Source organism: Sinocyclocheilus anshuiensis, unplaced genomic scaffold, assembly GCF_001515605.1.
Source record: "Sinocyclocheilus anshuiensis isolate Anshui unplaced genomic scaffold, SAMN03320099.WGS_v1.1 scaffold536, whole genome shotgun sequence".
In the NCBI taxonomy this organism is placed as follows: domain Eukaryota; kingdom Metazoa; phylum Chordata; class Actinopteri; order Cypriniformes; family Cyprinidae; genus Sinocyclocheilus; species Sinocyclocheilus anshuiensis.
Genome location: NW_015557179.1, coordinates 150,712 through 166,015, shown reverse-complemented (window position 1 = coordinate 166,015; position 15,304 = coordinate 150,712). Strand labels below are relative to the sequence as shown.

Genomic DNA, 15,304 nt, shown 5'->3' with positions numbered 1-15,304 from the left:
CATTAGCAGTGTTTTCCACAGCCTTACACTCTATGTGTGGCGGCACTTCCCCCGGGGGGAAATATATATGTATATAATGTAAATATAAAACAGCAAACGGGCTTATTGAAAATGCACATTCATTCTCTGCCAGCAGGAGGTGCTTTAGGAGCGGCAGAAATAGCGGTTTCCCCGTAACGGCTGCTCCGCTCATAAACGCTACTTTGTCAGGCGTTATAGGAAAGATTAAATGAAAATGACATCGAAACGATGTTTTTGATAAATTTTGGACACAGAAGGACCACCATTCAAGTGTGACTTAAATATGCCATGGAGGGGTATATAAAACATTTTAAAATAAATATGGTGGGTAACAAGATTAATTTGGAAGCGAGGGTTTACAGATCACAATGCAAGCGGGAGAAGCCTCATTAAGGTCTTCACAATCGCAGATGACAACATCCAGGATTCATGTACTGCAGGGTAAGATTAAATTAATTTACATTAACCAGTTTAAGGAGAGGCACTTAAATGTAGACCTTCATTTATGTGTTTTTGACCTACACTGTACATGACGTGAGAACAGTTAATTATTTAGTTTTGTACGTTAGCATGGACTCACTTTAGCTAGTTTTAGCCAGAGATACCTTGCTGAAGCACAAGATGACATTAGTGTTCTGCTTGAGAAGATGAAAATTGTAACTTAATAAGAGTATGACAACCAGAAAATGAACATTTTCGTCTTCATTGGGATTGGGGTTGAATGCTTAGGGACATTTTGCTCTTTCTTGTTTGGGTTTAGGAAATGGAATAAAATTAATGTCTGAGTTCCCTGTGTAGCTGATACTCAACTGCCATTGGCTCATCTGCATTCGAGGAGAGGGGCTTACCAATAGGTCAGTTGGGGTTGGAGCTAAACTCTGCAGAACAGTGGCCCTCCAGGAGCAGGATTGGACACCCCTGCACTAAAAATCACATACTTCAAAATGAATATTGGTACCTGCTTTAAACAGAATAAAATTAATGTCTGAGTTCCCTGTGTAGCTGATACTCAACTGCCATTGGCTCATCTGCATTCGAGGAGAGGGGCTTACCAATAGGTCAGTTGGGGTTGGAGCTAAACTCTGCAGAACAGTGGCCCTCTAGGAGCAGGATTGGACACCCCTGCACTAAATAAAATCACATACTTCAAAATGAATATTGGTACCTGCTTTAAACAGTAGAACCCAACAGCTTCTTCTTTGTGTTCCTGAATCTGGACTCCAAATCAGACCTGGGAAAAGAATGAGAGAAAATTTTTATGAAAGCCTTAAAGTTTAATCTGAACAGTTTAATGTGAAGGTTATCATTAAAAGTGTGAATTAAATTGTTAAATAATCAGCTAGGCAGAGTGCAGTCTACTGACAACTCTAGAAATATGATTGCATCATCTCATATAATCCATCCTGTTTCAGCATGTCTGGATAAGGGAAGCTTTCACCTGAAAGTGAAAACTGATGTATGCATGAGAATTTTAAGGAAATCCTTAAGTTTCCATTTGGCCTTCATTAGAAAAGAGTTTCAAACAACAGATAAAACAGAAATGCATTTTACATAACTGGTGTGACAAATGTTTGTAAAATGTAGATTGGATATGAGGAACATAAAGCAGATTTTGCATCATCTTTGCAACATTGACTCATCAGTACAGGAGATGTCCCTGAATGGGCATTCCTCATATCCACTCTACATTTTAAAAACATTTGTCACACCAGTTATATCAAATGCATTGCTGTTCTTTCTAATGATTCTAATTCTTTCCCAAACTCACAGGAGTACTACATTGTTCATTATATGTCAGAGCTCTGTCCATTTTTGGTTTGGCTAATGTGTTAATGACTGTATAATGTAATCGTTCTTGATTGTAAGGTCTTGTTAAATATATTTCTAAAATAAATAATGTAATTAGGACATACATTTTTCTTTTGGTGACAGACAGATCAGAGCTGCACTTCCTGCAGACACATATGATATTATTCACTTAATATGTATGCTAAGCTTCTGAGTACATGTAGGCCTATATCTGTAAATTATTTTCATTAGTCTTAAACATTTGTGAATGAATGAACCAAAGTTTACCTAGATCGCAACCCTTGTTTTGTGTGGTTTCTGGGGTGATTCCTCAACCTGATTTCGATATTTGTGTATCAACTTGTGCAACATATAAATTAATTCAGCTTTATAATAATTAAGAATTAACCATATTTACAAAACCTTTTAGCACATTTAAATAATTCGCAACTAAAATGGTCTAAGCCTATTATCTAACACAACATGTCATGGCTGTAACAAAGTTATTCTGACATGGGTGAATACTTTAGTATTTCTGTATGCTAGGGAATACAAAATTTATGTAAACTGGACATTACCCTGCTGGTTGAAAAATGAATGAGCTCCAAATATCAAAGCAGAAAACTACTGCTGTTCTGCAACCATTGCTCCTTTTTCCCTCAAAATGTTCAGTTACACATATCTGCTGTTCCCAGAAGGACGGAAATATACAAAACTGTAAAATGCCATGTTTTAGAATAATAGTAGAAAAGTAGTAGAGAAAAACTATACAGTATAATAGTACTTTTAATGTTTATTAACACTTTCTAACCGTATATACATTGTATAATGAACATCATAAGCTAAAAACAATATACATTTGATTCAAAAAGTGCCGAATCGAAACTCTTCATACAATATTGAATATACAATATTGAGTTAGGAATTGCCAAAGCAGACAGTCACAGAAACATCATCTGCATCTGTGTCACATAGCTACATGCGTAAAGCATTAACAAATCGCAGCACATTTCAATCTTTCTCATAGTGAAAAGCAGGACCCATGAAGACAATTGCTGTGTATTGGAAACAAATCATCAGAGACTGTGTTTTTAGTATGAATCCTGGTCTGTTTGCACTTAAACAGCTCAGCAATTATAATCTGTTGTCAGATTCAATGATAGTACTGCTCTTCTGAACCAAGGCACTGGCAGGTTAATCCATAGTTCACGTCCCTTAAAGGTCAAACATGAAATAGTTTAACTGGAACAGAGTTATTATTATATGTCATCTTGAATGATAACAGACATAAGGGTCCATTTACTCTCCTAAACTAGACAGGTAGGCAGGTGCTGTCCTTCCTCAGAGCTAATGTGCAGCCAGCCAAGTCCAAGACTATTCACAGTTTCTAATAAATTATTATAGGGTTTAAAGAACGAGGTTGAGGTCACAATGACAGACTGTGTAACTGGCTTATGTTCAAGGAAACTGGCAAACCTGCTCTCATGTGGAATGTCCTCTAAACGACCGCACCATTTCCATGTAAAACCTTGAAGAAACATTGTCAAGTAGTAGCCTACTTCAGTTTGACCAGGAAGCACCTAACTTTCTTGATATACAGCATACATACTTTAAAGTATGTTATACATTGTGCATGACGGAAATGATTAAGATTAACGTCAAAGAGCAACTTTTGAATCCCATGCAGAAGTGATTACGAAGAGTCCAGCGAAATATTATAACCAATAGCCTATTTGAACATGCTTTTTAAGTCGAGTTGCCAGGGAAAAACAAGTCGCGGGAGTCAGAAACATACGAATCTTAACTTATTAACATTTGAGTTTATGTAACACGGATTTACAAGAGACAGCTTTATGCAAGAAAGACATTAATACACGAAACGCAAGTACAGTATAATTTGCGCACAAAACAACTACCACTGTAGAAATGTGAAGTGTATTTGAACCTACCCTTTTTAGACGAAGGTCAGTCTGTGAGGCCCTTCGCAGGCTGAACCACCAAGTTTGCACGTCTTCCGTTCAGCGTTTAAAGCACAGCCCACCCCTGTCATCTTCTTCTTCTTGGTTTTATGGCGAGTTGCAATCTTTGCGCATATCGCCACCTACTGTGCTATTATGCAATCAGGATTTTCTTTTATTATATTAGTTGTTCTGTCTCAACTCTGAAGCCATCAAGAGTCCAGGTATCGGTTGGCGCTGCGTGTTCAGCTCCTCCGTCCTCCACACTGAACCCCTTAGACTCCAAACCGAAACAGAACATCTTTTATATTATATTCTTTTATCTAGTCCTGTACTATATAAAAAATTAAATAAAATCCTATATCCTGTTCCATCACTATTAAATTCATATCCCAATAAATACCCCACATCTTATTCTTCTTACCTTTATCCTTTAGATATGCTATTAGTTCCTTCCTATCCTCACTATACTTTATACATTCATATATTGCATGCTCAATTGTTTCTTTCTCACCACAAAATTCACATAAGCCGTTAACATGTACACCAATTAAAACAATGAACCATTCAGCCCTGAATGACCCAGTCTTAATCTAGCTATTATCCCCTCTTCCTTCCTATTCCTTCCTCTTACAATCATTTTAGTATTTACCTGCTTTTTGATTTAATATAAATGTCTTCCCTTATAATCTAAATTCCACACTTCTTGCCATTCTCTTGTAACATTCCTCTTAGTAATACTTCCCCTTTACCTAATGGAACATTGATATCAATTTCCTTTTGTTTTAAAAGCATTTTTAGCCAGTTGATCACTTATTTCATTCCCAACTACCCCTATATGGGCTGGAACCCAACAAAATCCTATTAAAATTCCTTTCCTTTGAATTCGCCATATTAACATTCAAATTTCATTCATTAAATCTTCTCTAGATGACTGGTGGCTGGATCCCTGTCATCGTCACACGCCGTTTGTCTTTTTCATTGGATCTTGGAACTGTGTATCAACTTGTTGCAATATTACGCCACTAAATATTAATATTTCCGTTTTGCAAAAATGATTTTGGAATCGTATTGTCTTGCAAGGACAAGTTTAAAAATCATAACCATTATTATTTGTATCATTTTGTTGGCAGGTGCAGCGTTCGGAGGGGACAAACTGTGATGTCGAAAGTAGACTAAAATTATTCCAGGTCAGGTAGACATTGAAATATATGGTTACCTAATTAAATTATACAGCTGTTAAAGGTGTGGCAGTTGTAAAAGCCGATAAAGACGCAACTGAAAACTGATCAACTCTGAGGGAGGGAGAGGAGAGATATGCTACAGACTGAACGTGTCATAGGCTACTTAAGTTCATTTTATGAGCCGCCGTTTTTGTGGCCCGGGTGATGTTGCCCACCATCAAAAATATACATGTAAAGTGTGTGCAACTAATGTGTTCGATTTCAACAATAATTAGGGAATTAATTTTCAAATTTGCTGTAAAGTAGAGTTAGATAAGTGCGTTGAACAGTGTGCACTGCGCAGACGCGCGTTCTCAGACATGCGCATTATATATTTGCACATCTGCAGTAACGACAGAAAGAAGTGATGTCTACTCCCACATGTTTATTCTTTAGGATTTGCGTTACTAACCTAAACAAAATCCTAAAGAGAGGAAAAGTACAAGCTTTACAGTATCATCTGGAAAAGTAAAAGCTTTGAACCGTCTACACTATTAATATATTGGACATATTTCCAGCAAATGTGTTTCGTTTTATTCTTGTTTAAGATGTCATTGTGTTAAACTAACAGCATATTTAGCAACACATATTCGCCTTATTAATATAAAATAGGGGAGAGCGGGGTGATTTGAGCCTGCGTGAGCCACCCCTTGGTTCCAGACAACTTGAAACAAAATTGGTGATACCACACAAATTTGAAGATTTAAGCATTTTACTCACCCTGCATGTGATTGAGAGGGGCCCATGGTACTTGGTAACTACATTTAGTTTCAAAATAATGTTTTTTGCTGTTCAAAGTGATTTTTGTATGTTCAAGGACTTCTTGTGTGTTGTTTGGACTCATGCTTCTTTGTCTGTAACAATTACAGACAAATCTGAAAAAAATATCACAAGTGTTTGTGCTTTAGGAGGTTATAATATGAGGCTATAATGTTAGCTCTAAACTGCTGGATGATACAAGTTTGTTAAAATGGTAGGAGTGGGGTAATTTAAGCCAAAGGTGCTGGGGAAAGGGGAAATTGTATTTCCCTGCAACATTTATAAGTGGGATGTTGAGTAGTATTAGCCCATTTCTCTAATATCAGTTGCAGGTTTTTTTTTTTTTTTCAATTCTTCAATTTGAACTTTTTTGTGTGAAATTTTTAAATAATTGAAAAAACACCTTCAGAGTTGTGAACTGTATCTTTAAATAAAACTTTTAAGAAGTCATCCATCCATCCATCCATTCTATTATCCAAACCTATATGTCCTTATTAGGGTCGTGGGGAGCTGGATCCTAACCCAGTGTCTTGAGCCACAGGTGAGGAAACTCCCTGGATGAACGGCCAGTCCATCACAAGGCTCACACATAGATTTTAAGTAATTTTTATTGAATTCATCTTCCTTTGATATAGCATGAGGTGAAAATGTTCAGTTTTACTTCAGCATAATCAGTGGCACAGTTTAATGTGCCTCAACTTACCCTCTCCCTAGGCTCAATTTACCCCACACTGGGGACTAGTTGAGCCAAGGGACTCAAAGTGATTATTCCCAAGGATGCACCACATCCTGAAATTTATGTACATATTTAAGTTGGACCCATTACTGTCATGTGCTCACTTTAAACACGGCGTAAGTAAAAACTGTCTCAACTCACCCCGCTCTCCCCTAACTATTATAACATTTTCTGTGCTGCCCCTGATGCTATATTGAGGGTTACTGTTTTGTGCCCCCTGAGCTTTCTAAAATTGAGTAGCCCTAGAAGACAAGAAAATTTAGATATTTTGTCATGTCAACTAAAGCAAAAAAGAGAAAGAGGTGCAGCAAAGTAAAAATAGAGTAATAAAAATACATTTGTATATTTTTATTGAATAAAGGGTTGGTCCTTGGCTATATGCAAATACTCTCATGTATATGTATCAATGGCCAATTCACGAAGTCACCACAGTGAATATTTCTCCAAATGGCCAGTAGATGGCCCTGTATGTACAGAGTGGAGCTGTACTCTCATATTTTTTTTTCCTTCACCATCCTCTCTATCCACCTGAATTCACAGGCTGACTGCATCTTTCACTGTCTTCCCTGGTAATGGCTATTATACTATAGAAAATACATAATGTGAGCATATCTCCTAAGGCTACAGCCAACCTCTTGTATTTGTTTGTATATGGGCCACTGAAGGTAGAATACTGTGCATGATAATTCACTGGCCTTATGTTTAGCTCAAACAATCAATGCAATGCACACCACACTTTATATAGTAAATACAGAACTGTACTTTTTAAACCATCCATTTTCATACTCTCTGAGTCTAAAGTAAATACTTAATATTGAGTGTATAAATAGTTTATTCAAAAATACTTTTGGCAAAAACATTGTGAATGTACTGGATTAGTGGCATGTCCTTATGTCATAGAGACATAATGTCAAGCTGCTAAGTAATAGATTAGTGGTACAAAGTAAGTTTAGCTTAGTTTATGTCGACCCTAATTGATGAGCTCCAAAGTAAAAATGTACATATGCATTTGCTTGTGTTTTCCAATCACATTTGTGGAGATTATTAATTGCTGGCCTATATATTGCGTCACAGTATGTTCACCCTGGAATGTTAAATGTCAGAGTGTATTTTGTAGTAACCAAGGAAGCTTTTAGTTGAAAAAAAAAACTGATCTTTTAAAAGCACCTAAAGCTAATCATTCATTCGGCACTAATAGAGCCTACGCTTAAAAAGCATCCACTGTGAGCTCTTGACCGACAATATATCATGCTCACATGGTTTTTGTGGGCCATGGTCCTTTCCCTGCAATTTCTAATCTTTTGATATCACATACAAAAAAAGACATATATAATGTGTATATAGTGAAAAGAATGCAATGCATGCAAGCATATCTCTATGACACATTTTTTAACAAATAACGTTTGCACCTACATTCTAGGTTGCATTTGAAATCAACCAACAAAGGGATTAAACAATACACATTTTAAAGCATATTTTTATTGTTTACATATATTTGAAACATTTCATAGTGAAACAGATTCCGAGTCAGAACATACATTAATTAAATATACAACAGACAAAACAGAAGCAGACTAGTGACAATAAGATTATTTACTCCATAAAAAAAGAAATGTAACCTTTTTGGCCCCGTGGAACTATGCAGGGCAATCAGAAAAGGTTTTCATAGTCAATACATACATTTAGTCAATACATGACTGCACAGTTTATTATCTGGGGTGTCAGATGTACAAAATATTAGTAGACCTCTGTCACGTTTTATAAAGAATTATATTATTCATGAGCAACCAGCTACCGTGTTCCAAAAACAAGCTTGACCACCTTAAGATGGCATGACCAGCTGGCAGCTGGTTTGTTGGTGGTTTACCAGCTTAGACAAGCTAGATTCAGCTATCATTCTCCAAAACACAGCTACCATCTTAAACTGGATTTCCCAGCACGGGTATAACAGAGGTCAAAGGTTAGAGTTCAATGTTGCTTTGATTCATTCGTTCCCATGGTAACGGGTCAATATCCTCTGCGACTGTAGTGTTTCGCCGTTCGCTCCAAAAGTGCTCGAGATCTGGGAGAGTTCGACAGGATGCATCTGAATGTCTCTCTATTATGGTCACACATCCTCGCTCATCCAATACCTTCATAACCACTGCGTGCATCTCATTTCCATTCCCCTCGAGTTTTAGTCTGTGTTTATCACGTCGACAAGCCAACAGTGAACACAGATTGCTAAGACTTTCCCTGAGGGGTACATGCATGGTGAGAAGAATGGCGGGAAAGAACGCGCTGCTCAAGTAAATGCACACCTGAGCGAAAATCAGCAAACCGACTGGAGGTTTGCAGCTTTCGCCAGAACTATGGCGCATCCACACCCAAGAGGCCCATTCGGGAAGCATCATCAGCGTGTTCACGGTGATGATGCTTAAATACATCAAAGAATTCTCATACTGACGTGCAAGAAAAGACTCCTCGTGGGAACTCGGTTTGATGAGGAAGATGGTCCTGATGTGGCACACGGCAGAGAGGATGATGGGAAGAACGTAGATGCCCAATGGTAGCATCTTACTGAATACTCGCATTGCATCTTGTGAGTGAGATGTTAATTCGGACACACACAGACTGATATTTCCCTCTTCTTTTAACCTGGAAAAAAACGATATCAGGAACTGGAAACACGAGCGCAACCATCCATATGATCATTAAGGTTATCACAACGTTCTTTTGACGGAAATTTGACTGCTCCTCGGGATGACTGGAAAAGTTATGCCATGCTTGACTCGTAGCTAACAGTGTAAATGCTTTTACCGCCAGACAGCTGTGCTGAATCCACTCTGTAGTTCTGCAAGCCAGTAGTCCGAGTGTCCAGGTGCGCTTGTAGTATGTGACCGTGCGCGCCGGAGCGCACACAGAGAGTATCATCAAGTCAGTTGCACTCAAGTTGGCGAGCATCACGTATGCCTCGGATGCGCTCTGGCTGGCGAAAACGTAGATTAGTACCACAAGCACCAAAACATTCCCACCGATCCCAAGCCCACTGATTGTGCTGAGAATAGCCGGCACGATTAGTCTAGTATCTTCACCTTCTAACTGTTGCATGCCACCGTCAAAACTCACAAATGTGCTGTTCATTGCCATGTCAAACTCCATGAGGCGCAATCCAGTAGGAACTACTCTGATGTGGATGCACTTTGCTGTACTGAATTCCCTTACACGCGCTTGATTGCAGATATTTTTAAGAGATGCCATTCAGTGTCGTCAAGCATCAACGTCATTGTAGCTGAAGGGAAACACAAACCCAGATTTGTCTATTGTGGGACTGAAGCATATGGCGTTCTCCCTTTTCTCCACAGCACCGCTTGAACGAAGTTAACATAAGCAACAACTACAGTTGGGAAAAAAAAATTGTGGATTGTGTTATAGTGCAAATGGTGACATTAATCATAAATACAAAATATGTGAGATAACCTTTCAGATAATTATCCAAACATTTGTCTCATTGTTTACTTCACCACTTACAGATCACCCCAAAATGATAATTTGCTAAAATGTAGCTTAAGGCCATTCAAGATATGAGTTTGTTTCTTGAGGAAAAGATTGGAGAAATGTAGCATTACATCATTTGCTCACCAATGGATCAGCAGTGAATGCGTGCCATTACAATGAGAGTCCAAACATCTGGAGGAAGCAACATTATGGATAAAAGACTCTTATTTTAAGAGTAAGAATAAGAACAGTTTTAAGTTAAAAACATCTTGATGATGTTTCTTGCAGATATGCAGCTTGTTGGTTCACAAGACTTTAACTGATGGACTGGAGTGAGCAACTGATGTAATGCTAAATTTCTTCAAATCTGTTCCAATGAAGAAACAAACCCATCTACATCTTGGATGGCGTGAGGATGAGTAAATGTTCAGCAAATTTTTGGGTGAACTATTCCTTTAAAGAATTGTTAATAAATTGATTAATTATATTCATTCATTATTATTAATAAATATTTATACTGTTGAGTTAGGGGAAACTTAAAACCATATTTTAATTTAAAGAAAAAAAATGTAACCTCTTCTTTTAGCGAAAATTGCCTTGTTAGTACACGTATATGTTTATTTTATTAGTACATTCATTTGTTTATTCTGTCTGTATTCAGGCATCTTGTGGCTTAGAGGCCCTGCAGCCACTCTCTCAGATGTAGACCTGCTTTTACATTTCTGGGCCAGTATGTATATGTGCTTTCTTCTTGTTGTGACACAGTGCCCTTGGCTTTGCTCTTGCAAATTCTAACAACAAAAAGAGAGCAAAAAAAAAAAAAAGTTTGCTTAATGTGCACAGGACAACCGAGAAGGTTATTTTTATTTCTCTTGAAGAATTTCCCGGACGGTGAAAGTAATGTTTTTACTTGAGGGATCAACTTTTATAGAAGATGTGGTATTAACACACAATCTTTTTTTCTCTCTCTGCTGTCAGCCAGTGCTTTTAGACACATGTATTGCATGCCCCTGGGTCGTTAGAAATCTCTTAATAATATTCTTTGACATAAACAATGTGAAAAATCAGGGCAGAATATTCGATGGAGTGAAATCTCAGCAGGAAATCAGTGAGAATTTTCTTATTCATTTGGAAAACATCAAAATATGATCTCAGACTGAGACAAACATACAGATAAACAAACCATCCTTCCATCCATCCATTCATCCATCTCAACAGTTATGCAGGGTCACAGGGATGTTGGAATCTATCCCTGCATGGATGGCCAGTCCATTGCAGGGCTTAAATAAACTTTCTTTCCAATGTAAAATTTGAAGTGAGTACTTCCCATGGAGCATTATTATATTTCTGTCAGGACCACTATCGTCAAAGATGATTGACAATTAGCATACAGTTTGGATTGGCGGTATGGTTCTGTTCTGGGCAAGAACTCCCTGCGCTTCCATGCAACCTAGCATGGATGAGAGCAGGGAGAGCAGCAATAACCCCCCAGGGTAAACAGAACAGAACTAACATAAATGTATTGCAGATATTGTTAAAGTTCAATCATTTTATGTACACATTTTAGAATTAGTCTGATTCAAAGGAGAATCAGAAGGCTGAATCCCGACTGACAGAGGAGGAGTTGGGGATGGAGGAGGGTAATTAGCTATTGAGCAATGCGAAAACTGCTGATAATACTGAGGGACCTTATATATGAATGCTTAGATAGGTGTCGTATTCCCATAGGTAGATGGGGATCAGCTGAGAGTCAGCTGATGCGAGCTTGACTAACGTGACCTGCCAGAACTAACGCTACGCTTGATTAACTGTTTTTACTGGCAATTTTCTCACTTGTCTTGCGTTAACAGGCGATCTATAACCAGGGACTGAACCTCCAACGTTTGCAACAGAATGCTACCATCCCAAACTTGAATTAATGTTTACAATAACTAAAATGGTTCAGGGTTTGCATAAAATAAATGTGGAGTGTCATGCAAAAACGAATGACCCCATGCAGCTTAACTTTGCTTTAGAATATAATATAGTTAGTATTACCATTTTAGGTTTTATTTGTATTGTCGAATAGAATCACTAATTACATATAGCTAAACAATTCAAACTGTTAAGTATTATTATTATTATTATTATTATTTTCTAATTATTTAACATGTTAGATTTGATAATGTTTTCAATGTCTATGTTTTTATTAAATGTTTAATTATTTTCTCTAAATAATAAAAAAATATACTGTACATCAAGTCCTTTTAGATTATGTGAATCTGCACAATTTCTTATGCAATTTGAAAATGATTTTCTATGTAATTACGTAACAGTTTGCAACAATTCAATAGCTATCAAATTACACAAACTGAATACCAATACAAGTTAAATGACACAAAATTGTCCATGGTTTGAATGAGTACTAGGCCTATTCTACTTGTGAAAAGTAGATATGTAATACATATGTTTATCCGAAAGAGGGCAGCAAAGTCCATAAAGCTAAATACCATAAATGTCCATTAAAAATGAAAATACTTATTACTATAATACAACGTAATATAATTACATTAGAGACACTATACACCTTAATATTTTAATAATGCTTGTTGTGAAATTATGTTGGATAGCTAAAACGAAGGGGTCATCGTCTTCTGACAGAGATCCCTAGCTTTTTAATGTTAATATGATGACTCTATGAGTCAAGTTGTTTCACACATAAGAGAATTTGTTCTTGGAACAATAATATTCTGTCCAGTAGTACCTAAGCTCACGGCGTTTTTCATATCCTAGCCACATTCTCCACCTTTAGCAAGAAAACACTTGAAGTTACTTAAAAACACTTAAAAAAAAAAGAAAATAACTCAAACTCAGCTCCTGGACGGCCACACATTTTCTTCCAACCTTGGTCCAATACACCTGCCACATATTTTTCAAGCAATTCAGAGCGGTTCGATTGGCAGATTTATGGTTGAAGCCAAATTCTGCAGGACTGCAGACCATCCAGGAGCTGAGTTTAACACCCCTGCTTTAAAAACTTTACACACTCGCAGAGTAAGTGTAGAAAGTGGGACGCCATACGCGCGGAAATATCTTTTTTTTTTTTATCTTAATTCACGCGCATATACTTTTATGCATAGCATCCGCGCGCGAATCTCCTCTGTTATCTGTATGGCGTATAATAAAAAGCGCTTATCCCGCGCGCTGGCCGCAGGGCGGCATTTCTCCCACAAATAACGTTAGGTAGGCCTAGACTTAAAAAAAAAAATCTACTGAAATTAAAAAAGGAGAAAAGTTAAATGAAATGAAGAGTTCAATTGGGAAGAGATGAAGAATAAATAGAAGTCATTGTAGATAACGCATACACCATTTGCTCATCTATTTAACATTCATTGAATTGAATAATCCGACCTTATTATCGTAAATAGCCTGCATATTTACTATGAATATGCTAATGCATGTTTGCTGGAAGCAGTCTATGGCGTAATATTTTTTTTCATCAATATATGCATATCTCCTCACGTAGATTCACAACATCGGCTATATAGAGATGAACTGATTTGTAAGGAGGGGAGCAGGCTATATTCTTTGTCTTCAACCATCTTCTGATTGCCTCTATTCTGGCCATTTCTAGTTGCTCGCCCGAGGCCAGGCAAGTTACATTTCAATCAGTATATTCATTGGAAAGTCATTACCCGAAACTTGACGCTGAAAGGCACGGCGTCGTTAGCTGAACTCAGGGCTCATTAATTGGCTGTCACTTTGCATCCGAACGGCGCTCGGGCCCTCGGCCAAACACCCGTTTGATCTCTTTCTTTTACGGAAAAATAATAGACAATTTATCATTAATCTAAAGCTAGAAATATTAACAAGTTAAATGTCATTTCCTGCGCTCCTTTGTGTTAATCCTCTCCTGTTGCTTTCTGCCCTTAAGCGCTCTGCAAGCGTTTCCTGAAACTCTTTGAATATTCAGTGATTGTTGCTTTGCACGTCCCCTATAAAAACCTAGGCTTTTCTGTGAACCATTGCCACCATATGTGGTAACTAAGCTTAACTATTTATTCTGATATTTCCCCTTTCCCTTCAGTAGCACCCTCACACCTGACTTTCAGAAATATGCTAAAGCTCAGGCAAGAAAATGAACAGGGTGCCAAACAGGGTGGAACCTAAAAGGATGGAAATGTAGATCTTAAGTTTGCCATCATGATTGTCAGTTATTTTATGGGTTTACAGGGTGTCAACTTAGAATTCTGTGTGATTATTATAAAGGGAAGGAATGTTTTGGAGTGAGGCAAACCAACTTAAAGCACCACAAACTGCACAACACTTGCTTGTGTTGGTCCTGTAGATTTCCCAACAGAAATGACACTTCCTGGAGGATAGTGTCATTAAGGCCTGGACAAATTCCAAGTGATGTTTCAAATTTGGGAAGGGGACACCACTAGAAGGGTCATTCCAGAATGACAAGTGTATTCCAAAAACATCTACATTATGAGTCACAATTGCCCTGCTCTGTTCAGAGTTCCCACTTCAAGGGCTCTGGCCTTCAGAGTGAATAGGACATGCTCACTTCTGAAAGGAATTGCTGAGGAATTAACTTTTGTTCGTTAAAATGACTTTACAATTCTAAGATGGACAGGTAAATAAAGCACACAGGAAAAAAAAACTATAAAATAATTACCAATTAAAATAAAATTTCCAAGAAAATATTTTGATTAGAGAATCAATGGAAAAAGCACATAGAATATTTCTTAATAAATTGTCAGTGTTTCATGTTGCAAATTACATCCCTGCAACATATCAAAATCCACTTAAACCAAAGTAGTGAAACAATTTAGAATTTACCTCTATGGTCACTTCATTGTGCTAAAATGAAACTAACTATGATTTTCATCTTTATAACTGTGAGATATTTTATCCAATATATTGTCCACAATATATATTATAGTACTACTACATAAAAGCCCGTTTTTGTTTAATGAATGTACATTTTTGATTATAATTACAAAAAGACTGTCTTAATAACAGTAACATTTTCTCTGTGGTCATCAGATTATGCTCAGTAAAAAAATCGAAGGCCGTGGGTAGATAATGATGATTGCCTTCCAAACCGCTAGTAGATGCATAACTACTGACTTGTTTCAGCATAAGTCAATCAGCAGTCAAGGGCAAAGACCAAAACAATGGCAGACACACAATTGATTCCGATTAAGACAGCAGAGTTTAAAACTGTGGTGCCAGACAAGCATGTTCATAAATGAACTAAAATCCTTTTGATTAATGCACAGAGAGCTTTGACACAGTGTGGGGGCTCACAGAGATGATGGCCTGCCACTAAACAAATAAACAAATGACACACCTAA

General features: G+C 37.4%; 1 protein-coding gene and 1 pseudogene across 3 annotated transcripts in view; both read right to left on the bottom strand.

Annotated features, from left to right (window-relative positions):
• Positions 1-4,074, bottom strand: part of LOC107678546 (mitochondrial antiviral-signaling protein-like) — a 25,969-nt gene extending 21,895 nt beyond the window's left edge. For 2 of the 3 annotated variants that reach the window (XR_001632947.1, XM_016473840.1), the window contains exons 1-2: positions 3,759-4,074; positions 1,187-1,252 (exon numbers count right to left, since the gene is read on the bottom strand). The gene's annotated coding sequence lies outside the window, so the exon portion shown is untranslated. Of the gene's footprint in view, positions 1-1,186; positions 1,253-1,384; positions 1,460-3,758 lie in introns of all 3 variants that reach the window. The other variant, XM_016473841.1, reaches the window with a different exon arrangement.
• Positions 4,075-8,404: 4,330 nt separating this feature from the next.
• LOC107678531 (probable G-protein coupled receptor 151 protein) lies at positions 8,405-9,614 on the bottom strand (annotated as a pseudogene).
• Between the last annotated feature and the right edge of the window lie 5,690 nt (positions 9,615-15,304).